Below are 25,030 nucleotides of genomic sequence, written 5' to 3'. Positions count from 1 at the left end.
AAAGTTTCAGTCTTGTTTTTAAAACTAGACAAAAGCACTGGTGTTGGGAAAAAAAAAAGTTTGGGGGACGAGAAGGAGTTAGAAAAGATGCATCTTAAAACAATTTTCTCACTTGTATCTTCAGCCTCTTTTTTAAAAAAAGCCCCAAACAGTAGTGACTATTTTCCCTTTGCTGTCTGGTACTTCTTATGGTTATTGAGTTCTTTGCTTTCCCCAGTTTTACTCTGCTCCTGCTGTAGCTACTGTGGAATGAGGTAATGTAGTGGAAGCATGAAAGGACAAAGTGAGCATGGCTGTAAGTTAACAGCAATAGTTAGAAAAGGCTTTCTTTATCTATGTTCTTGAAATAAGTGTTGGCACCTTTTCAGTCTACTCTAGGTCATAAAATTCTGTCTGAAAGTGAATAGGATGAAACTTGGGCTTTTGACCATAAAGCCATACTTGCTGTAGAACAAGGCATTCTTCCTCCTCTTCCTCTTGCTATTCCCCTAAACACACACAGAGTGAGATGTCCAGAGTTACCCACGTGTCGACCACATAGACATGTTGAACTTGGTCCAGCAGTGCTAATGTTTAACCTGCTTTCTGTCGTTGTCAGCTGGTGCCCACGGAGATGAACTCTGGATAGGTAACGTTCCCAGATATCCTCTGGAAAACTTTAACTTTGGTGCAGATTGCTCTGATGTAGCTAACTGCGATGGCATTGGCTTCTACCTTGGAGTGGACTGATTTACCCTGAAATGACTCTCTAACCTGCATCTTAAACAGTGTAGTTGGTTCTGGTGCAAATAGATTCATTCTGAAGTGATGGACATTTTGATTCTCATGCAAAATAGCTACATCCTACCAGAAGGGGTTGAACCAGTTTCTCTGAACAGTGATGATCTTCACTGTACAGTTTTGGGTATGTCTCAGGGATTCCTTGTGGAAATAAGGGCAGTTAACAAAAAAAAAAAAAAAAAAAAAAAAAGAAAAAAAAAAAGGAAAAAAAAAAGAAAAAAGAGAAAAAAAGAAAAAAGTTAATAGTTTTAAAAGTAAATAATAATTTAAGTAGAGCGTCACCTAAGTGAGAGCGCAAGAAGGAGAAATCTTTGTTCAGTTTTATAGTCAACAGTGTCGGGCTTACGGACTCTTTCTCTTCTCGGGGCTCTCATCTCAAGTTCAACATACAGAATCTTTTTCATCACGCTCAGCTTTAAACTTTTTATTTAAAGAAACCCTTCCCCAATGAGCTTTCAGAATACTTATTGTAGATTTTAAGAGAAATGGTATATTAATTTATGCTATTAACATCACCTCATAAATTATAAGTTTTATACTAAAGCTGTATTGAGTGTAATGAATTATGTTGCATATGTGTTTTTAATAGCTATAAAATTATATACAAGCTTTTTTGGAAAAACAAACTAGTGAAGCACCTTTTTACACTGGATCTTTGCCGTGTCAAGGTGTACAGCTATTCTTTGCTACCTTGCAGATATCTATATCTATATATAGATATATATATATATATAAATAAAATAAAATGGTATCCTGTATCAACAAGTATAGAACTCTTTTTAACCCTTATATTACTGTTCCTATAACTCTTTTTAAATTTTGAGTGTTACATTCTGCAATAATTTATCCGTGGTTTGTACCTATGATTAGAAATTTAGTTACAGGGTAAATAGATCAAATTTAAAAATCCAACTACTGTAGCTGGGAGTTGTGAACCAAGTTTGTAAGACCTTTTCTTTTTTTTAATGTTTTTATTTCCAGTTAGCTCTGTGAGTTGGAATTTGAAAAGTTGGAACTTTAGGAATCTACAGTGTCTTATTCAGGAATTTTCCCCTCCTTTCCTCACAAAGGAATTCCCACTGTGACTTATAAATAGAATTAGACTGCTTGTGTGCATGTATGTATTATATATACACACAAAAAATATGCATTGGGGGGGATGTATGTGTGATACGAATGTGTATATTGTATGTAGGTCATAGTTTTGTAAAGAGAAGAGTAGTCAAGAGGTGATGGAATGTATTGTAGAAATGTGATTATTTAGTAGGGGGTTGTTATGTCCTCACTGTTATATAAATAACTGAAACTCTCTACTATATAATCTTCTGTTATAAGGCTAACTCTGATATCATGTCAATTTTACTGTTTTTCAAATGAGTTGCTTTGAGCCCTGTTTAAAATGCCATGAAAATACCAAGCTCCCAAAGACAGCCTTTAAATAAAACAAATGGGGGAGGAGTGTTGGAAGGACAAACTGAATGGGAAGGTTTGCATTCAGTGGGATGGAGAGGCGTGAGAATTGCTGTATCTTTGCAAATTAATACCTGAATCTCCTATGGTCTGACTTGGAAAATGCAGTCAATCAGCGTTCTTATGCTTTCCAATTCGATTGTAAGGGGTACTGTTTGTGCAGTGGTCTCCATTCCATAAAAGGATCTTGTCTTCAAAGCAGATTTTTTTTTCTCTTCTGAGGATATTCGTGTGTATCAATTTCGCCCCAAAATTGCTGTTGTGGGATTGCCGAACAAAATATGCATTCAGTCAAGGGAGTTTCATTTCGGCTGTGAAATTCTGAATTTGATTGTGACCACTTACCTTTTTTTTATAATTGGAGAAGAAAGATTTCTTTATGGGAGCTCTTACTTGAAATTGTGAGAAGTCAGAAACGTTCTTCAGATTGGCTTACTCTTCATATTGTTCTATTTAGGCTGGAGAAAGTAACCTAATTGTTATTTATTCATACAGTATCACTTTTATGATGATCCTGGTGACTTTAAAAACCATTTTAGAAAAACAGAGCTTCTAGTATTGAACAGAAATTTGAAATTTTTTGCAATTTTTTTTATTACCCTCCATATAATAATGTTGATGCTCCCCCAGGCATCCTTCTCCCCACAATTTGTTTCTGGCACATATGCATATAGGCAAAAGGGTAGGGAGGTGGAAGTTAGAGGCCTTTTCTTCTGCTTATTTGTTGGTAATGGGAATTAGGAGCATAAATCTTTTGCCTTTATGGAGGAGAATAGACCCATTTTTGTATACAGAGAGAGATATATCTGTATATGAGATAATGGTAGCATTTTGCTGAATGTGGACTTGCCCTCGTGAGTTACAATAAATATGTATGAATGCAATCAATCTAAATCTACATATACATATATACAGATTGATAAGTGGAATATACCTTGTATCACACACCTGTACATTAGCTGTAACATGAGTGAGTGTGTGAGCTAAAGAGAGGGACTAGCCACGTAACAGATGTGTAACAGGTAAGCACTTGTGCCAGACAAGTTGTTTTAAATTCTTCTGAGGCGTCTGGATGGCTCAGAGACTGATCTGAGCTTGGCCACCATTGGTTTGTGTTACCTCTGCCCTCGCAGTGGAGTTTCCTTGCTATGTCTCTGCTTTTGTTTTAGATTTAGTCTCGTTGAGGCCTCTTGAAAAATGCCAACTTCTTCTGCTTCTCTGCTCCATTGTCTCCATTCCAGTTCCTCCTTGTCCCTGCATCTCTGCAGTTTCTCTTGCTAGCAGCAATCAGCTTTAGTGGCCCAATCCAGCTCTGCTTATGCATGAGGGAAATTCTCTTGGTGACTGGAGTGGTAGCTGAATTGGGCCCTGAACATCTGCTTGAACTTATGCAAACTTCCCCAGCTTCAATTGTGATTCAGTAGGACTGCGAGTGATTTGCAGATGAATACAAACTTTTCATGGAATCTGATGCAGAGCTTCCTAGCATATTAAAAGGTTAACCCAGCATTATATTTAAATGGTCAAAATGAGAAAACTGCACCCACCAAATACTACCTTCCAATTTTCAACTCTAGAGAGAAAAAAGAAGTTTGTTTTGTGTTTCCCATAATACAGGCAGTAAGCAGAAGGCAGCCCTGTGCTCTGTTCTGAGCAATGGGGTTGTCATCAAACATATCAAAAGAAACACAGTTTGTTACACTTTACCATAAAACAGATTTTAAAATGGAGTGCAGACTTGACCATTAACATGCTAGCACTTTGCATCTAATTGTGTATTGGGTAATACTGCTTATGCAAGTAAATTATAGACTTAAGTGTTTTATTTTCTGTTTTCTGGCTAAATGGAGCTTCTATATCCTTTTAGCAGAAAGCAGCTGTCAGCAACCTGCTCAGTCACATTGAAGTGCTGTGTAGCTTAGGCTTCAGTTTCAGAGGAGAATGCTGCTCCAGTCCTGTCATCAAGCCATACTGGATTCAGTGTTTTCGATATGGCTATGACACAATTTTTCTTGGCCACAATTCAGCCATGGAATTTTGTCTTCCTTGCATTTCTGTTAGAAAAAGGTAACTGGTGTACTGTTCCATCTGAGCTTTCATGCAGTCATACATGACTTCTATGATACATATGCTGGGGCGTGTGTATGGGTATGTCTGTGTACTGCGTGTGGATAATGTAGATTGATATGCACACGCCTATTACGCTATTTCAGTTTATGTATGTGGAGAATGTACCTGTTGGTTATCTCCTGATATATACTCATGCATACCTATATTAAATATGTATATAGAGTGTAGATGTCCTGCATATACATGTGTATATGTTACGAAACTTGGTTGGCAATTTTTTTCCACAGTTTTTTTTTTTTTTTTTGCAAATTGCTGTCCCTTATTGCTTACTTTCACTGAAGCTGCATTATACAGAAGAAATGGAGAAACGTGTTATCAAAGTTTCATTTTAAAAGGAGACTTTTAATTATCTAAAGCCATTTGTAATTGTCTTTTGAATTTTTACTAGAAGGGTTGTTATTTTAAAAAGGAAAAAAAAAGAAATAAAAAACAAAAGCAAGCAGACAAGCCCTTATTCCCACCCTCATTTAGGTGAAGAAATGGAAACACAAGTTTCTAAGTATTTCCTTCAGGTGTTTCTGAGGCATACAGTAATTGCATTCTGCCCCATCCCCCTTTTGTCCAATTATAATAAATGATTCATGATTTTCTTTTCCCCTCATTACTTTTGTAAATCATTGTTCACCTTCTACATTCAATAGTACTGATATCACTAAGGAGATTTCATGTCCTTCTGTCCTTTTTAGGAGAAATACCAGTGCATCACTATTGTGTTTCATTTTAATATACTTTGTGGAGGATGGATGTTTTTATTGAAGATGTCTGTAACCCGTCTAACTTATTTAATGTGAGAAGCCTTCATTGGAATCTATCGTCTGTTTGTTTCCAACAAGTTCAAGTTTCTGCAACTGTTTTTTCACCAACACGTTAAATGATTCCCTTCTTATTTTATGCCTGAGGTTTTAAATTTTGGGTTTGTTTTTTGGGTTTTCTCCCTCCACTTCCCAAAAATATTTATCTGCAAGTGGAGCAAGACAGATGTCAGAAGCTCAACCAATATCCTTTTTGCAGTTCAGGGTAAATATGTTTATCCTAGACTATAAAAGAAGGTGGCAAATGGACAATCTGAAGTGCTTAGAGGGAATGCTCTCTCTTTTTAAGGCTGTCTCCGAGAAGTTTGTGTTTGGTGTCATTTTAAAGGTAGCTTGATCATGCTTTGATATCAGAAACAGCCTTGTAACAAAGAGCCTCATACAGTTGTTCGGTCACTAGAGTTTAAAATGTAAACAAGTTGCAGTGGGAAAGCAAAGGTGAGGCAGTGTATTTTGAACCAGTGAATTGTAGCTTGCAAATGTACCTGATTTTGAAGTAACTGCATGGTAGCAAGGATTAGCAGTCTCTTACACCCCTTCCTTCTTCCCTCTCATATCTGACACATGTGTTCAGCATACCATACATTGGGAAAAATAAGCAACTTCCTCCAGCAACGCTAATCCACTTAATGACTGCTTAAAGGGAACATACAAACGGGCACTGCCACGTCCCGTCTCATGGTATTAGCTGGAAGCCTGGCTAATACGCACAAACAGCCCAGCCCAGCTTGCTTCTGTGGATGTGTCGCTTGGGGAGAGTGTGGTGCATGGAGGTGCCCCAGAAGAAGGGTTCCTTCCTTCAGGGTCCCTGGCAGCAATGGCAACTCGCACCACTGCTTCTAGTGCTGGAAGTGCACGGACAGCATTCCAGGGGCGGGGAGGAAAGCTCGTGTTTGTACTTTCCCTTTAAATAGGAAAGGTTGGCTCACATGTTCCTCATACTTCTCAATGAATGTACTGTATTACCATTTAAAAAAATCAATTAAATGATAATAGATTGGTCTCCTTTTGTTATCTGGTCCTTGTTTAATTTGTTTAAGGGTTTTTGTATACAAAAGTTTACATTTTTATGTATATTTTTCTTGTGTAAAAACTGATGTAATATGTGTATAAAACACTGTATGTATTATCTGTATATAGTGTGACAAAATGATTTTCTTTCTTTCTTTTGGATGTATTAATAAATCTTGCTGTGAAGTAGCTGTGTTTACTATGATGAAACCCTCTTCTCCAAGCCATTTTGCCAAGTCCAAGATGTATGGATATTGCCCAGGATGAAATCTACTCCATAAAGTGATTTTCTTTTAAAGCATATCGTAAGTACAGTTATTAAACTGTCCTTTGCTTAGATTGCTATAGAGTCTGAGTTGGCTCTTGCTTATTCTCTGTTGATCTCAATGACATTAGTTAATTAGTTTTGCTAACAACCTGGGGTCTTTAATCTCAGTCCTGTTTCTAATTATAGTGCTTTCTAGCTCTGGATCCCTGGTCTGGAGACCAGATCCTCTTCATCCTGTTTTCCAGTTTGAGGAAGTATAATTTAAGGGGTATAGAACAGAATTTTCTCTTGTGTGTTGTTATGTTTTCTGAGATTTAAAAAATATATACTTGCTTTATCAACAAAACTGGTTAAGTTGGAGTTTGGCATTATTTGGTGATTAGCATGTGGATGAGAAATGATGTTGCTGTGGGGCTCTGGTCAGCTCTCAGGCAGGCTTGCCAGGCCAAGGCATGAATATGACCTGCGTTGGTCAGACACTGGAATCACCACCACCTTGTTTGGACACAGCTGCTGTTTGTGCCACCCTGCTGCAGCTGGTGCCAGCAGGGCTGCCTTGGCTGGCACTGCCCTTCCAGTGACAGAGTTGAGCTCCCAGAGTGGCTTTTTCACAGTAGCTTGAAGGATGTCCTCTCTTTAGACAGAACTACCCCTTGGACACTTCACAGTAAGTAGATGGCTGCTGCATCTCCCTCTCACCATTTGTTTTGTGAAGTCTTTTACCTCTGCTTTCTGACATGAGGGTTTGTGCTTCCAGTGGCATTTGCTTTGCTTGTCTCCATCTCCAGTGTGTTTGAGGTTGTGACTTGTGGGGGAGCAGCTGTGTCCTTGGTGAGGCCGTCTCCCAGGTTCTGTTTTTCATTAGCAGTCTCAATGCTGACCTGGTCATCGGAATAACAACCAACAGAGATTGATGAGAGAGACATTCAGTAATTTGACTTCTCTTTTAATGAACAGTGGCCCAGCTATTCTAGACAGCGTAATTAGGGCAGTATTTCACAGTACCTGGTTGTAATTCAGGCTGAGGGGTAAGTAGTGCCAGTGAATGGTGTAGTCTTTCATGCCAACATGTGCTGCAAAGTTTTCGTGGCAAAGATGAAACTGTGCTCTAATACCTCATGTTCCTGGGAGATGGGAGTACACTGGAAGTGTCGCATCCAGACCTTTATCAAGACAGAGTGATGACAGAAAAGAACAGATGCTTAAAATCAACAAAAGGAGAGTGCAGCAGTGTAAGTTCAGCACAATATGGCTTGAGAAAATCTACCCCAACCTTGTCCTTTCTTGGGAATTCTCAAGGTTATGGGCCTGAGGCAATTTGACATGCTAGAGGTAAGAGACCTGAGGTAGTTCTGCTCTGTTACTGATGCAATTCTGGCTGTGCATGTGGATATTACAAAGCTGATCCTGCACTCAAAATGGCAAGAGGAGGAATTGACTCTTATGGAGAAAATACTTGTTTAATATCTGCTTTTAAGAAAACAGCAACAGTAAGTTGTCGTTTGGTGTAAGATTTGAGTCTGTAATGAGGACTAAGAAGGCAGAAGTTAGAAAAATGGGGGCTCTTCCCTGGGGATGACTCCCTGGCAGAAGCAGATGTGTCTGCTCTGGTCTTGAGCAGGACACTCCCCAGTGTGAACTTGATGAGAGATGGATTGAGGCTCCTCTGCTGACTAAGGCAGAGACTGACTGATCTGTGGCTTTTTTTTTCCCCACTATTTTCATGAACAACATAGAAATGCTGCTCTTAGAAAATGATTGCATGGCTCTCAGTCTGAAATTTTACAAAAGCAACTGGTCATTGTTCTAGTGCCACATTTCAAAACAAAAATAGGTTGTGTTTGAAGTATCAATTCAGGAAGAATGTAGTACATTTCTCTTTGTATTTTAATAGTCCTCTCAAGCTCCAACAGTAGCTTTTTAATAGCTGGCAATTATTTTCTCAGGAAAGCTCATTTAGTTTGTACTTGAAAAGCAAGTGACATTTTGTTACAAGAGCAAGTGTTGCTCTGGTATTCAGTGAAGCAATTGGAAGGAGAAACCTTCATTAACTTTGGGAGATGGCTTCCTGCAGAGGTGGAGACAACCTCTCTCCCACCATAGTCACAGGCAATTGTCCCATCTGCAGGAAGGAATGGGGGCCATCTTCCACAGTATCCCCTGGACCCTATACCCCAAGCACAGGGCTGGTACCTTGCAGCTTTCAGGTCTGAACTAGAGATACAGGATGCTTGTTTTAAGGGGCTAAGAGGTGAATATCATATTTGCTGGCATGAGGTTCAGCCCAGGAATGGCTGCCTTGTTTTATTGTTATTGCTAATTTATAAATTGTGGAAGGTGCCAGTGAAGAGTCTTGGTACCATTGAATCTAAGGAAAAATTGAAGTATTGTGCTAGAAATTTCCCTGAAGGCAAAGTATCTTTGATATTCAGGTGAATTCTTGTGCTTCTGTAGGGGAACAGTGGCACAGAAGTTCTGTGTCTACATACCTCCCTTGACAGATGTCATTAGGACCAAGAGACTCAGGTCTTGTTCACCACTCACATCTCATTTGTGATGGCAAACATCTCCATGGTGTGGAGGAGAGTCCTACAATGTAAACTCAATCTGGCTCTGTTTCTGCTCAGCTTGTGCACCAGTTCCAGTTTCCTGCCGGTTGAAAGTGTTTACTTTCATACTGTGCAACTCTGGTGGGAAAATCCTCTTGTACTCAGCCAGCCCCAGGGCAGTCCTGCAAGTCTGATTTGTGGGGTCCTACTGTGATGCCTGCCAGGAAACTGATGCTGTCTGGGCAGCTGATACAGCCCTAAATGCTGGCACATTCAGCAGTGCTTTTCACAGCTCCGTGTGTTCAGCAAGCCGTGTTTCCTGGGAGGGTGTCGTGGACTTCAAACATTTCCAGCTTCCCCATTGCAACTGTGCTGGATGTAGTGATGGCCCTTTGCAGCAGAAGAGAAAGTGCTCTGGTGACCGGGAAGGGAAGGGAAGGGAAGGGAAGGGAAGGGAAGGGAAGGGAAGGGAAGGGAAGGGAAGGGAAGGGAAGGGAAGGGAAGGGAAGGGAAGGGAAGGGAAGGGTCTTCCCAGCTGCAGACCAGTGCCATGAGCCTGTGCTGTGACCCAGGGAGGGCAAAGGCTTGTGTCAGGAGAACAGCTGGCATCTGATAGGGCACCCTCTACAACATAACAGCATCTAGCTCATGCTAAAAAGAACTTCACAGATTAAAAATGTCCTGTTTTTTCTAGGGTTTTAAGTGTGTTGAAACCTTTCTCCTCAAGCTGCAGTTTTCTTGCACCAAGACTTTGCATGTGCTGAGAGTGGCAGCACTCAGGAAGGAATGCATTGGGTCCAAATTCCAGCTGAAGGGGTAGCAACAACTCTTCCTCAGCCACCTTGTGCCAAGGCATCAGCAAGAACAGAGAGGCTGATCTATGTCAGATCTGAGCCAGTACTCTGCCAAGGTTTGATTTCAAGCTGTGAGTCTCGGTTATAATACTGCCACATTGGCAGAGCTGGTCCACATTTGTGCCAGTGGAATTTGTGCAGAACTAGACCCTGGAATTGTTCACAGAATTTCCCAAAGTGACTGTTGCCATTTCCACATGGGACATGTGGTATATGGTTACAGCTTCCCTGTATCTCTACGTGGTGGTGCCAATCCCTTTCAGGGTTAGGAGAGCTGCCTGAGTTCCAGGGGCATTAAAATTTTTTTCAACCAGTTTTGGGCAGGTCTTAAAGATAACCTCTGTTGGATTTTATTTTCCATTTGCTAGGGGAAAATGTTCCTTGCCATCACCACATTAGGAAGTTCCCAGCTGGATGGCTGGAGAAGCTTAAGGGGTGATTCTTTAAGTGCCCAGAAGGATATGGATGGGTGAAATCCAAGACACATGGGGTTCTTCTCTGTTGTGATGCACTAAAAAAAAGGGAATTCTTACACTTCTCTGCATGTTCCTGTTGCCTGTGGCTGCAGACATTTAAACTTGCTGCCTGAATCGAGAGACAAGTATTAGCATCAGCAGAGGATACCTCCTTCAATGTGCATTCTTCTGTAATGTGTGCTCTCAGCAATTTGCATACATTTGCTATGGTTGCTTTAGTAAAGAGCTTTTTTAGTCCAGTTGAGTGTTTAAGTCAGTAAAACCACTTGACTTATTTCTGAGAGCATGTGATTATTGGGTTTTTGTTGGGTTTGGTTGGAGTTTTTTTTCTTTTTTTTTTCCCCAACCAGTTTAATGCCTTGTTTAATCCTGCAGAATTAAATTTTTCTGTTTACCAACGTTTGCTCAGTGGAGCCAGCCAGTTTCCTCTGTTAATAATCTCATTTTTTTTCTGTTCTCCCTTGGGTCCTACTGTTTAATATAGATTTTAGGTAGTTTTTTTCTCCTCCTTTTTTTTTTTTTTCCCAGTGTTTTGCTCATTCTATACAATGTTTCTGTCTTGTCCTTGCCATCTCCTTTCCCCTCAGACTGCAACTAAAATTGTTGCTGAAGAGATTCTGGTAAGCAAAATTAGATTCCTAGAACTCAGAATTGTTCTCTGTCAAACCTCATCCTCTTCACTCATCTCTTTTATCTCTACCAGCTCTGCCTAGGTATGAGACCTTGCTTGGCAGAGCTATTCCTAATATCCCTAATTATGAAATTAGAATCAGGCAAGGTCTCAGCTGGCCCTTTCAAAGGTGATGGGGATGAGGATGTTGACAAACAATCTTAGAAAAATTCAGTAAAGCTTCTGTGATATTTTGCTTGTTCTGGTAAGCTGGCTGCCTGTAGCAAATTTTCTGTGATGACATGCCAGAAAGATGATATCTTTATCAGACACCATTTCCCATTAAAAATGCTTTGAAGGCTACCAGTCCTGCTCATCCTGGTTTGCTGTGATGTTGGCTGCTTTCACACAGCCCTGTGCTATGGGGACCAAAGTGTTTCACAGAGGCTGTGCTGTGTATCTTTGAGTATGTCCCTGGCTTTGGGCACACTGCCCACAGGCAGCACTGATGCCATCTGCCTTTGCCAGGTGACAGAGAACAGGGCTGCTGGGTGGCATCTTAAGTCTCAATTAATTAAATAGTTGCAGGCACTTTTTTCCTTTATTTCCCCCCAGTAACACAGGATATTTATCCACAAGCTTTCTGTCTCTTTCTGCTTCTTGCTGGATTTTATCACTGGTGCTCTTAACCAATGACAAAATCCCCATCAGGCTGGTCTAAACTGAGTATGAATGAGACAATGCATAGATCTTCTAATGACTCTAAATATAATCTAAACTGTACAGAATATGATGGAGGACATAAGCAGAAAAGAGCAAGTGACTCAATGTAACTCAATCTGTTCAGAATCAGTGAGTGGCACAAATAGCCTCTCTTTCAGCTATCTTTCCATTCTGGTGTCTGCATGCACTTTGGAAGTCCATTCCAGAGGCTGCCCATTGTCCCATGCACCTCAGCATCCTTGTGACACCTGGCAGCACAGCTGGCCTCACCATCACCTTGTGTACTCTCTGCTCCACATCTGCCTCCTTGTCTTTGTTCTGTCTTTGTGCTGCCCAGTGACTGTCTCTGGTGGACAAACTGCAGATGGTACTGCCTTAGATCCCAACTTATCCCAGTGGATCCAACTCTTGCTCACAGTTCTCTCTTGTCCAAAGCTCCAGTTTGCAGTCCATGCAGCTGTGACAGACAGTTATTTTTAATTCTCTTGCTGCCTCATCAGGCCCCCAGCCCACATTACTTACTCTGTCCTATATGGGTGGCCATCCTGGTGTGAGACTTCCTGTCTGGAAAACTGGTGGGTTTTAAGTGTCATGTCCCATCTGTTGTTACACTCTGATCCTGTAATTGAAATGTAGCCTGTGGTGCAAAATTCTTAAAATACATCAGAACTATAAAAGAAACGCCTTTTACTTTTTTCATCTCTAATGCCATAAGAAAAATCATCCATATACTTCACAATTCAGCCTTGCTTTCCTTCTGCCTCTTGTTTTTCCACCAGTTGTTGGGGACTTGATTTGCAGTGGAAGATGGTGTTCAATAGAAGGTATACACTAATGACAGCAAACAGCTTCAACCTCTTGCACTTGGAGTATTAAGTTTAATAGCTTTCCCACTGCTGTAAAACTAACACCATGCCATTTTATTTTTCATTTTGGACATAATTCTGTTTATTTTTCTTGCAAGGTTTTATACTAAGATAAGCATTCTCAGAGGTTTTTGTTTACTCTGGGAAAATGGCTTGGCAAAGGAAAATATTACTGTGCAAGGTCCACAGTGTGAAATTGCTCATTGGCTGTAATTTTAATGTGAAAGATGCCAGACAGTTAACAATCAAGAATTTCGTTTTCTCCATTTGTTTTCAAACAGGTCATTTGCTAATTATTTACCTAGGGATTGTTCCTTGCTAATGGCCTATCTGAGTGCATGGCATCCTTCTAATAATCCTACTGTCATGATCTGTGCAGGAGAGAAGTGCTGTTCTTCAGGGTGGAGGTGCAGAGTGAAGGCAGTGGCGCTCTCCTCTGCAGTCACCCCAACAGTGTGTGATGGAGCAGAGCCCTGGTGTCTCAAAGGATGTAATCTGATGCTAGCAGTGTTATCTGCAGAGGTGTGTTTGCCCCAGCTGCAGGGCAGGCCCCGGGGATCAGTGCCTGCTGAGTTGCTCTCTAGATGGGAGCAGCCTGCTTGTGCCCACAATGAACGTGCAAGGGTGGAAGAGTGCAGAGTGCTGTAAGCACAGACTCAGTACAGCTAAGGCAGGACTGTAGGATATTCTTGTCTGAGATTCAGGCTGAATGAGCCTTGCTGTCAGGGGCTCTCTCCTGCTTAGTCCTTCCATGCCCTGAACTACACCCAAACGGAGCTGTGTCCTCCAGACCAGACGTGTGCCAGCCTGACAGGGCTGTTTGAAGTGGCCTCAGAAGCGTGGTCCCAGGAAGTGTGTGGGTGGTGCTGCACATGGTGCTGGGCCCTGGAAGAAGCAAGTAATGAGAACCCTGGTGGATGGCCATGGGCTGGGCAAAGATGTTGCAGTTTGCCCCAGAGGGGGACTAGACCTGCTTGGTCCATCATCTTTAGTTTTGCATTCCTGATTTCATTTCATTGCCCAAACTCTGTAAGGAGCATTGTAAGAGGTTTTTATAAATATAAGTGTAGCCTGAGTTTTAATAATCAACCCAAGGTAGTTCCTGTCCCATGCTGGGTTTATTCCAGACTGGCCACGACAGAGCTGTCAGGGAGCACCTGGTGGCAATGACAGTGACAGTGTGTGTGTGACCTGTAGAGCTGGGGATGCTGACAAGCATGACAAGGCTCTCAGTTCCAATTGTTCTTTTCAAGCCAAGAAATTACATCCTGCAGTGTGTGACACAGTGTATGCAAAAGCTCACATGTGAGCAGAATCAATGCTCCCCAAGTGATGTGAGAAAAGGGAGAGCATGGGGAAGTGGAATATCTTTATTACTTTTTTCAAGGAGAAATTATTTTTCACTTTTCATTTCCTCTTGCATTTCCTTTCTGTATTTGTGCTTTAACATTAGATTTGATTCTGTCTTTATAGCTTTCAGGTGAAGACTTACATATTTAATCAGGATTGTCTCTCTTGTTTTCAGGACTGAATGTCCTAAACAATATGAAGAAGTCACAGCCGTGTACACATCTGGAGTCTTTTCATCTGCTCCAAAGAGGCACTTTATTCCTATTCACTCTCATTACTTAATTTCCTAAAGAGGCTGCAGCTCTTCAATGCCTGAGTATGTATGTCAAAATGTCTCACTAGGCTCTTCCACTATGTGAAACAGTATATCCCATTGCCAGAGCTGAGGAAATACATTTCCTTCATTTTGTCTCATTACTCTTTAAGAAATTGTTTTTCTTCAATTATCCTGACAACCTGGATTTTGACAGCTCCAGACTTGCTGGGAGAAGCTCCTGCATCTCTGCAAACACCTTTCTTTCTCTGAGACTTCTCTATCATCTGTCATGTCCTTCCTAGGGAGGACCTTTGATTTGGGACTTTTCTTATGTCTGCCACTGGAGGCTGGGTGTCAGCACACAATTTACAACACTGATTGTGAGGTTTTAAAGTACACCTGGTTTACAGGCCCCTCTCTGAAAGGTAACACATGGCTTTGCAGGCTCAAGGCGATCTCCACAGGTGAGCTTGTACTACCTGTCCTGTGCTAATGTAACTTCTATGGCCAAGTTTTATAAAAAGAGTCATCACTTGCATTGTCTGGCGTAGGATATTAAAGGAAGCATTAGCAAAGATAAACTACCAGGAGCACTGCTCAGCACTTTCTAATCTGAGAGTCACTTCACCTATCCACAGGAAAACCCACAGATTATCTTGCAGAGAGCTGTTAGAAGGGCTTTCACTCATGGCCAACTTCAGTGTCTGAACACTGTTCTCCTTCCTCCTCTGCACTATTATTGTGCATGTAGGAAGATGGCCTTCCCCTTTCCCACCCTTCATGCTCCCTGAGCCTCCCTGAGCCTCCTCCCCGTTAGCAGCCCTTGCCATGCTGGTTTGCTCAGAAACTTTTCCCCAGTGCTTCGTGGTGTCTTATGAGGCTCAGGTCCAAGGGGCGAGTGGCCCCATGCTGAGACACTTGGTCATCCCATGGCTAAATCAGAAATGTCCTGTGCTCCTGCACATGCTTTTTGATGCTGTAGGCTGCTAATTGCACCTTCCTACCTCTTGGGAATATTTTGAAGAGGAAGCATGTGACTTTGAGGTGTTGCCATGCCATGTGATGGAGGAGGCAGCAAAGATTGAAATCCAGACTAGTTCGTAAGAAGAAAATACTATACCAACACAAGGGACTATTTATACTTAATGAAAACCCTGTCTTTTGAATCCTAGACCTCACTAAACCCATTTTTTTCCAAAACTGGAAAAACTTCACTTCACCTGCATAAAAATCATGACTGCCATCCATCCCACACTCCTAGGGGCTGTCCTGATGCAGCCATTCATCCGTCTGCTGCAGAAATCCCCCTTGCAAGCTGAGTGATCCTCCCTGTTTTCAGTTTCCATTGACTCTAGGTGAATGCAGCACATGAGTCCCCCCAGCCTCCCTTGGGAAGTAAGAGGCTCCTGGTTCTTTCTTTTCACCACATCCCACCAAGAATTGCATGTTTTACGGTAAAGTTTCCACTTCCTTAACCAGCCCTGTGCTGGTGACACTGGGTAAGATGCATTAATTTGCTGGAAACTTGCAGACGATGTTGATGCTACTCCTTTCCTAACCACTGCTCTGAACATGTATCTCATTTTCAGGTGTAATGAACCTCTCTAAGCTTTTCCTTGTCTCATCTTCCAGTCTGAACATTTCTTGGCAGTTACCTGTGACAGTCTGATGGGAAAGAAACTTTACTAGAAGAGTGTATCACTTGCTGATTATTTTTTTCCTCTTTTGTGATGAAAAAGCTCCTGTTGGGTATTTATCACCTCAGCTCTTCTTCAGGAAAGAGAACAGACTGGCTGGCAGCCGCTTCAGCACTAACTGGCTGTCAGGTAAGTGGGTCTCCTGGTCCTTTTAGGGACACAGCAACTGTGCCTGCCTGGCTCCACAGGTGACAACAGCTGCCCTGTCCTGCTGGGATGGCTCTTCTGCAGGATTCATCAGCTTGCCTGAGTTTGATTCTGGGTTTTGTAGCTGTTTATCACCGATTTTAAGGCAGCCTCAAAACTGCAGGTGGGCTCTCCTGTTGACAACTCTCTTGCCTCCAGTTAACACCAGACACCAAACTGTGGGGAAAATTAATGGCACCTGCAAATTCTGTGCACTTAAATACTGAGATGCTTCATTTGCAAGTACAATGAGGTATTTTGGTGTCTGAGGCCTGTGCCTCATGTATCTGCATATCTTAAGCATGTACACAGCTGGAATGTGCTCTGCAGACCTGCTGGGCTGGCAGGCAGGCAGGCTGGTGTGGCTGTGCACAGCGTGGTGGGGACAGCTTCTCAGCATGTCCAGCGGCGTGCATGCGATGTTGGTGATCCCTGCCAAAACAGCAGCCCCTGCTCTCCCCCTGTCCTCCAGTGGCTTTGGGAACAGCTCTCTATGGTTCTCTTCAGCACAGCTGATTATAGCTGAGGACTCAAGATCACCTTAAACCTCGCTCCAAGGTACCCTAGCCCAGCTGAGAGCCTGTACCAGAGCCAGAAGGGGAGATTCAGGCCCAGGGGACCTGCCTGGTCCTTGCTGAGCCCAGAACAGCCTTGCTCACTTATGAAGAGGACCCATGTGCCCTCAGCCAAGGGTGCAGTTTTCCAGAGCCCACCAGGGCTACATTGCCTGGGCTTTGCAGAAGGGCAGCGTGTGCATGGTGTGCAAGCAGTTAAATCAAGCAGGGATGTGCTTTGTACTCCCTCTCTGTTGTTTCCCTCCAGCTAATCTCAAGTCATTTTGAAAGCTCATATTTTGATCTCACTGTATACAGAAAACGTAACAGCTCCACACCCTGATCCCAACAGCACACAGGAGGGCCATTGCTGTGCTCTCTGTCAGCACACATGGCTTTCTGTCATGTCCTGAGGCTTGGGTCAGCCGGCAGAGCTCTCCTACAATGCTCCCAGGCTGGCAGGAACTCGGGCAACTCCAATACCCTCACAGTCCACCCAGTGGGATGTCACGCTGGGGGAATATGGGTGGAGTTTGCTCCCTGGACCTTGTGCCCCTCAGAGACAGGCAGTGACAACAGGAGCTTCAGCAAGGGGCTGGGACAGGGGTGCCTGGCCGGCCAAGGCAGCCGATTGTTGAAGCCTTGCACATGGCAGCCCCAGGATATTGCCCATAGGGCTGCTGGGGTGAGGCCCAGGGGGCCTTCCTGGGGAAAAGAAACCTTGTTCTTAGGAAACAAAATATATTGTAGGTGCCTCAGATGCCAGGTTGCTTTGTGGGTGGCAAGGCTCATAGTACTCACCTATCTCTTGGGCTCTCTGCCAGAAACCCCAAGGACACATGGAGTACAACACATAGCAAATCCTAATTTTAATTCTAACATCCAATTGCAGGAGCAGCTGCCTGCAGTTCCTCCTGCATCGGAGGCTGGCTGGCTCCTGAGCAGATCAACCCTGTGCCTGGCCAGGGGATGCCAGCTGCCCTCTTTCGCCTCCCCTCATCTCCTCACCTCTCAGAAAGGGCTGAGGCTGCCACCTCCTCACAGTCCAGCTGTGGGCAGTGCTGTGCAAGGCTGGCATTCACAGCTTCAGCTTGTCCCTTGCACTGGGTAAGAAGGAAATGTGTTTCCAAAGCTGAACTGCTGAGGAAACACTGGGTTGAGCTTGCAGGTGAGACAGGCAGAGCTGCCATGGGGGCAGTTGCTCCGCAGGACAGACGGACGATGTGAAGTCATTAGACAGGCAGGTGAGCTGTGTCAAATAGAGCAGAACTGCCTGCAAATGCAAAAAAATCAAGGTTGTCAGGAAAAGCAGGAATACAGAAGGGATAAAGAACTCAGTATTAACCTCTTGGGAAGAGTGTCAGGGCAATAATAACTTGCTAGGGCTTTGATTTCTGGTGAATGCCTACAATGTAAGTGGTTTTTTCACTGCTGGTGGAAGATTTTGTTGGGGGTAAAGAGACCAGAGGAAGCAGCCCACACTCATTGGCTCTCTCCAGATGAGGAATTGTTTGATAATGTGGCATCTCTGTTTTCTGAGTGAGGAGTGCTCATGGACTGCTCTGCACAGGCAATTCGGTCCAGCTGGCAGCATGCAGGGTTCTTTATTACTGTTTCTTATGATCATTGTAATTTTTGTTATTATGATTACTGTTATTTGTTATTACAGACACCTGCCAAGACACACATGCCATTTTTTCTGCCTTCCTAAATGCCAGTACCTAGTTTGTTAGCTGTGAATCTGTGAGCACATTATTTGAGCGAGCCACAGCTTCCCCTGCTAGAGTGTCAATGTGGGGCCTTCACAGGGGATTTCTCAGAATGAACTGGGACAGGTGTGTTGGGGGGGTGTGTGTGCATATCCAAAAAACAGACAGTAATTTTTTACCTGTCTTGCCCTTTCCTCCATAAGGCAATGGCCAGACCACATAAAATCAAGCTTCAATACATGGAGAAATGTGTTTCTCCATACACTTTTATATGCCCAAGGCTTGGTGTCTCACCAGGCTGTAGACTATGTTCTTTTGAGTCAAGTTCTTGATACCTCCAGGGAAAGCGAGAACAAAAAGACTTTAAATTGGTGATGTTTTCAGGTGCAGAATAGCTGACTAAGTCCATTTGGTGTCCTCTGTATGGACTTCTGCCCTGGAGCACCAAATGCAATTTGGGAATCAGGTGTCCAATGCTATTCCTTAGAGAGAGTCAGAGCCACCCCTGTTGCAACAGGTGAGCAGCCAGGGCACAGGCAGGAGTATTGCTGGCAAAGCTTTCACTGACCCTGAATTGCAATTTATTCTGTTTTTTCTGGCAGAAGAGGTGGGTGATGTCTGGACTCATTTGATTTGCCAGGTGGAAGCAGCCAGCCATGGTGTCGGCAGTGCCTGAGGTCCGTGTGCCAGCACAGCACAGCACCCTGCTGGCTTGGCCATCGGCCCTCCCTGAACCTTTCCAGGTGCAGGTGGCACCAGCTCTGAAACACAGCAGGCACAATGGCAGGGGCACTGTGAGACCACGGAAAGCCTGGGTCGCTGATGAGGCTGTTAGCGCTCTTTCAGTCCTTTAATGTCCAAGTCCTTACAGAAGACACTGGCTTAATCTCAGCTCAACTGGAAAAATGCCGATGACTGGAAATGTCATCAGCTGCCTGTGGGCCAGGCTGGCCCTGAGCTGATAAGGAGCAACACAAAATAAAAACGTCAACACAAAACTGGAGAAACACAGAGAGTGGTTGCAGCTCTTCTCCATCCTGTAGGAAGCAGGGCCCCTCTGTTACCAGTCCTTCTAGGAGCTGAACTTTCCCTAAAGCCTCAGTGACAAACTCTGCTCTTCCTTAACAAAGGGAAAGGTGGCCGCTCTCAATGCTGCAGAGAAAAAACTGAGCTCTTGCCCTATTGACTTAAATAAAGACGGTAAGTTAACTTCTGTTGCTTTCTTTAATTTTTTTAGGGTAAATCTCACGATGTTGTGTGCTGCATCCTTGTTTTCTTTAAGCACTGGAAAATGGTGGGGGAAGGAGACCCAGCCAGAAGGAGGGCTGATCCACCTCCCTCTCATCTGGAGTATGAACTTTGAACACCACTTGGACACTAGGTTTGGGCAGCAGCTCCTCTCACCCCATGCCAAGTGTGCTCTCAGGACTCCACAATACTGCATCCTTTGGGCAAAAAGTTATGCTAGAAGTGACTGTCTAACCTTCTCTCTTTGGTGGGAGTGACGTGTTAATTCTCCATGGAGAATGGGGTGCAAAAGCTCAGACCTTGTGACTTCTGGAGCAGAGCAGTGTCTGAAAATGTCACCTAGGCCTTTAATCTGTCCCTATCCTTTCTCCAAGTTTACAGAGAAAATAAAATCTAAAAGGTCCAGGGAACTACACATGAACAGCCAGAAGATTATAAGTAACTTACTCATAAAAACAACCTGTGAACTTTTCTATGTGTGTTTTAGTGAGGAATCTTGGATAGAAAGAGCGATTTAGAAAGCCTGCAATTGGTATCAGTGCTGGCTTTATGTCACTAAAGCACTGGGGTTTAGAAAGCATGAAAAGATGCAAACATTCCTCACCCCACTGAATTCCTTGGCTAAACTCTGACCCTGGGATGTGCTTGCTCTGCCGCAGGTACAGCAGCCATGTGGGTTGATGTTATCATACCTTGCAACACCAGCCCCGGTGCCTGCTCTGCCCGGGAAGGCCCACGGGATGCCGTGTTGCCACGCGTGTGTGCTCGGGGTGATATTTGTAGAAGCCATTCCTTCTGGGGCCGCCCGTGCGGGGACAGCCCCTTGCCACCGCAAACCACTCTCCCCAGCCGAGCTCCCCGCTCCTTTCGGCAGCACGGGCTCTTTTCGCCTGTCATTACGGGCTCACCTCAGAGATTAACCCCCCGAGCCAGCTGCTGGCTCTGGTCTCCTCTGCACGGACACGGGCCCTGCGCGCAGCCGAGCGGCGGCGGGGCTCTGGGCGAAGGCCGGCAGCCCCCGGAGGCAGCGGCGTCCCCGGCAGCACGGGGCTCTACAGACGGGCCCGGCCCGGCCCCTGCCGGCCCCGCTAGATGGAGCTCGGGGCTCACGCACCGAGCGGGCCCCGCGCTGTGCCCGCCGTGCCGGCCGCAGAGCCTGAAGGGCCCCGGCGGTGGCAGCCGCAGAACGGGAGGGGCCCCGCCCGCCCCCAGGCTGCGCCCTGCGCTCTCCTGCTGAAGCCGGACAGGCCCTGCGCTGGGACCTGGAAATGGCAGTGCGGGGCTCGGGGCAGGCAGCCACGGGGCGAGGGCAGAAGACGGGTGTTGGGACAGCAGGGGGAACGATGCGGCGGTGAAGGTCAGCGTGACAAATGTCATCCTCGCTGTCAGCCCCCGCCACGTGCCTTTGAAGCGCTGTGGCAGTGATGGGCTTTCAGGAGCGATGCGTCGGCGCAGGGAGAGGGGGCCTGGCAGGCACTGAGCTCCTGATGTGCAGATGTAGGAGAGAAGAAAAAAGCCTTGCTGAAACGCTTGCTTTTTGAATGGATAATTTAATCAGTGACACTAAGTCCTTCCAATTAGTTCTTTCCATGGGTACTTCCTATTTATTAATTTACTTCATATAAATCCATCAAGCAGTTGCCACACAGCAAGTAAACAAAAGCACCCCAGAGTTTAGTTGGGAAGGCATAAAAGTAATCGAAGAGGTTAATTATCACTGTTAATTAATTGCTTAACAGATTTGGCTGTGCACAGCATCTCCCGGTGCCCTTGGAAAGCCAGGGCCATGTGGCTGGGGTGATGGCAGCAGCAGGGGCACCAGGCAGGGTGCCATTGGCAGGGCACTCACGGAGGGATGATGGTCGGGAATCAGCACATCCAGGAACATAACAAGGAAGTTATCAGCATATCCTTCCATTACAAGGAAGTTTTGTGGAAGCCTCGGACACCAAGGGTGTGTCCATCCGCTTATTTCCTTACCTTCCAGAGTGATTTGCTTAATCAGCTTTGGCTTCCTGCTCAATTAAGCAGCTCCTTTGGTGGGGCAGTGGGGCCAGAGCGGTTGCCAGGGGTTGCCTTGGGAGAGAAGAAGGTTCAGAGGTTGGAAAACTCTCTGAAGGGAGCCATGAAGGACGTTTAAACTAATTTAGCATGACAAAGGAAAGGTTAAGAGGTGACTGGATCATCATCTCTAAATACTTATTTAGAAATAAGCCTTCTGGGAGCAGAGTGCCGTTTAATTTGGAGGACAAAAGCATAACAATATACAGTGCCTTTAAGATGAAGACAGGTGAAAATGGGGTGTCTCCCTTATTAATGCTTAGGATTCCCTACTAATGTATTTGGAAGGATGGAAGAGTTTCCATCCTTCAGTATTTTCAAATCCAGACTGAAGATCTCTCTAAGAGACAAGCCTGGGGTCAGACAGAAATTATGGGCCTGTGTTTCTGTGGCCTATGTCTTGCAGGAGCTCACATGAAATGATTTTATCTCATCCTTTAGCCTTCAGATCTATACATCTCTCTGCAATAGCTAACACTGCCACAAATGTGCTAATTCCATCTAGTTGTTCGCAGATGACCATAACGTGACACATTTTGTGTCCGCCTCTCCCCAAAATGTGGTTCTGGGGCCTCTGTGCCATTGCAGACTGCAAAGCCCCCTGTGAGCCCCCTTTCCCTCAAATGGATTTCAGTGATGCAGCATTTTGCTGTGCTGGTTTTCTGTCCACAGACAGCTGAAAACTTGTTGCTGCACAGTCTGGTTAAAACATGTTTTGTGGTCCAGGCTCTGCTGTTTACTGAGGACTACTGAGTTATGCAGTATCCCATCATCTGCAGAGGCCATATGACTTTATTTCTGCTGAGCTCTGGCTACTCTGAAAAGTGACTGTCGCTGAAATACTGGAAACAAATACCTGCTTTAACAGAAAATGTTATAGTTTGGGATAAGGAGTCCTCTTCCCCCAGAAAAGTTCATGTTTCTGCTCCATGAGTCCAAATTTGCCTGATGAGGACATTAAAAAGCTCTTGGCTTCCAAATCCACCTGATTTAAGACAGCTGCATGGTTTGAATTTCTTCTCCTCGGAGTCCTTGAGTTGCTCAGCTGCGCGTTGTGTTAATGCTGGGCTTTGAATTTGCTATTCCTCCCTTGAATGGTTATGCTCTGTTGCCCAACCGTGCGGTGGTTCCTCGGCTGATGTAAATCAGTTTAGCTCCACTGCCTTTGCTCCCCTGTCACATAACCCAGCTTACAGCGTCTCCCACAGCCTGGCTCCCCAAGGCAGCCACCTCAGCAACCTCACTTGCCCCCAGGGGCCGTGCAAAGGAAGGTGAGGTTTAGCTGGAGTTCCAATTGAAGCTCTGGTGGCTGAGACAGAATTTCGGTGGAGCGGTGCTGTTGTAATCTTGAGGAGTGTCCAGGGCCAGGGCTGGACGCTCCTGTGTCCCACTCTTTGGAACAGGTGGGTGAAGTGTTGCTCTCCTTGAGCCCCCTCGGTGCTGCAGAGCATTCGACCCGCTGAACATCGCTGTGAGCAATACAAAGGAAGGCAGCGTCCCTGCACTAGGACCTTGACTGCAGCAGGCTTCCTGGTGGATTCAAACTTCCAGCATGACTCAGGGTATTGCAGTGAATCTTTAAGATAACATCTTTTGCTTGCCAGCCTGTAGGCTGGCTGCCAAAGGTGGGGGAGGAGATCTGTTATGAGTCTTTTGTATGTGCTCATAGTAAATAGATACATGCCAAATTGATTACACTTGCCTTTCTATTTCTCCACTAGGAATTGAAGGAAAGGAAAAAGTAGTCCCCTGTGGTCTGCCCCACACCACTGCCTCACACACTTGATTTCTCAGGTGCGTGTAGCTGCCCACTGCTGCTGCTGCAGCCAGCGCACACCCCAGGAACAACGGCATGGGGCTCCAGATTTTGCAGCATGGATTGAGATCCCTGACCTGCTGGGCAGGATGCTCTCCCACTCCCCAACGTGCTGCCAGGTGAGAATGTGCTGGTGTCCCTGGTGACAGGTGAAGGGAACCAGGATGCAGCAAGGCAAAGTGACATGGGGTGCTGCTGACTGAGGTCTTAGCTGCCCATGGCAGGGACACCCTACCTGGCTCAGCCCTCATTCTGAAGAGCTGAGCAGCATGTTGGGCCAGCTCAGCCCCACCTCATGCCCTTGGTCCTTGCCTACGTGCAAAACCCCAGGACAGCGTCAGTTTTTGATCTAGTCTCTCACTGCCAAACCATTAATTTTTCCAGTTTAAATGCTTAATACAATGGCCCTGTTTTGAAGTCTGCCAGCTGAGCTGCCTCTGAGCTCCTTAGGACTATAATTTCCAACTGTTCTCTGGCAAGATGATTTCTCAAATGATTTTTAAAAAATAATCAAAGTTCTAACCACATCTGTGGCTGCCTATATCTCTGGGAGCAGGGAAAATTAGCTCAGAGGCCATCAGGTGCTTTCTGAAATTGAAGTCTTCTGCAGATGACACAACTGCTGGTGGTGGAAAGACCAGCCACTAATGTGGCTCTTGCTGAGATTTCTGGCATCAGTGTTTTGTGGCTGAGTGAAAAGAGCAGCCTAAAACCACCTGATTTAGGCTGTTATCCTAAATCAGCTGTGGGTTCTCTTCACACACACCATCCAGCTGTGCTGATGCATTGGCAGGCTGACCTGGTAAGGAGATCTACAGTGTTAGTGAGTGGTTTTACTTAAATGCTTCTCTGTTCCTAGTAGTTCTTCCTAGACTGTGGTATTGGTCCTCCACCCTTCCCTAGCACAGCTGACAGAGGAGGCAGCAATACAAATTTTTGCTTCCATGGCAGAGACAAGCTAAGATAGAGTGCACATTTGGAACCTTCTCTGTGACATACCAATGAGGTTCTACTTGTGTACTGCAGCTGAAGCACTGTTCCCATCATCTCTAGGAAAAGTTGATTAGGTCCAGTGGATTGCTGACTTCTTTTATGAAGAAGCTGTAAAAAGTTTTTTTCTTCTGCTAGTGTTTTTCTCCAGGGAGCTGTTGGCAGAGAGAGAGAGGCAAGTGTCTCAGCAATAATACATTTCAAAGTTATTATGCCAGCAGAAAAGAAACACAAGGGTTTGAACGTGGTAATATATATTTTTTTTATGACAGGACAGAACTCTGAAGGGGCCCTCCTGCTGTGCAGACCTCCCTGGGTTTGCAGGACTCCTGGCTGGCTGCACTGTGGGGTGACGGTGGCTGCAACTGGAGTCCCACTTCAGGCCTAATCCTGGGGGAGGTTTCTGCCACTCAGCTGGCTCCCACGCTGGCTGGGGAACATGGGGATTTGGATAGAACTTGTCTGTCCCTTGGGCATGTCCCTTCTTCTGACTGTGGACAGACAGAGGCCCTTCTACCTACACCTACCAGTCATGGTTGCACATTCAGGTAGCGAGCAGTGCCCACCGAGCCCTTTGTGCTGCTGTGGTAATGGTAGTGCTTTCACATAGGAAA

The 25,030-nt window shown here is 44.9% G+C and overlaps 1 protein-coding gene and 1 long non-coding RNA gene across 12 annotated transcripts in view; one reads left to right on the top strand and one right to left on the bottom strand.

The window, feature by feature from the left end:
- INO80D (INO80 complex subunit D) overlaps positions 1–15,982 on the top strand; it is a 55,634-nt gene extending 39,652 nt beyond the window's left edge. For 5 of the 10 annotated variants that reach the window (XM_068196123.1, XM_068196117.1, XM_068196121.1 and 2 more), the window contains one exon: positions 599–4,815. The gene's annotated coding sequence lies outside the window, so the exon portion shown is untranslated. The other 5 variants (XR_011000904.1, XM_068196126.1, XM_068196124.1 and 2 more) reach the window with 5 other exon arrangements.
- LOC137477259 (uncharacterized) lies at positions 138–19,966 on the bottom strand. 2 transcript variants are annotated; one of them, XR_011000906.1, is made up of 3 exons: positions 18,481–19,966; positions 17,601–17,865; positions 138–7,352 (listed from the first exon to the last, which is right to left on the bottom strand). It is a non-coding gene; the product is annotated as an uncharacterized lncRNA (long non-coding RNA). The 2 variants fall into 2 exon arrangements; XR_011000907.1 differs by lacking the exon at positions 138–7,352 and adding an exon at positions 16,101–16,215.
- Positions 19,967–25,030: the final 5,064 nt, after the last annotated feature.

The sequence above is a fragment of the Anomalospiza imberbis genome, chromosome 7 (genome assembly GCF_031753505.1).
Source record: "Anomalospiza imberbis isolate Cuckoo-Finch-1a 21T00152 chromosome 7, ASM3175350v1, whole genome shotgun sequence".
NCBI classification, from domain to species: domain Eukaryota; kingdom Metazoa; phylum Chordata; class Aves; order Passeriformes; family Viduidae; genus Anomalospiza; species Anomalospiza imberbis.
This window is presented reverse-complemented; position numbering and strand designations above follow the sequence as displayed.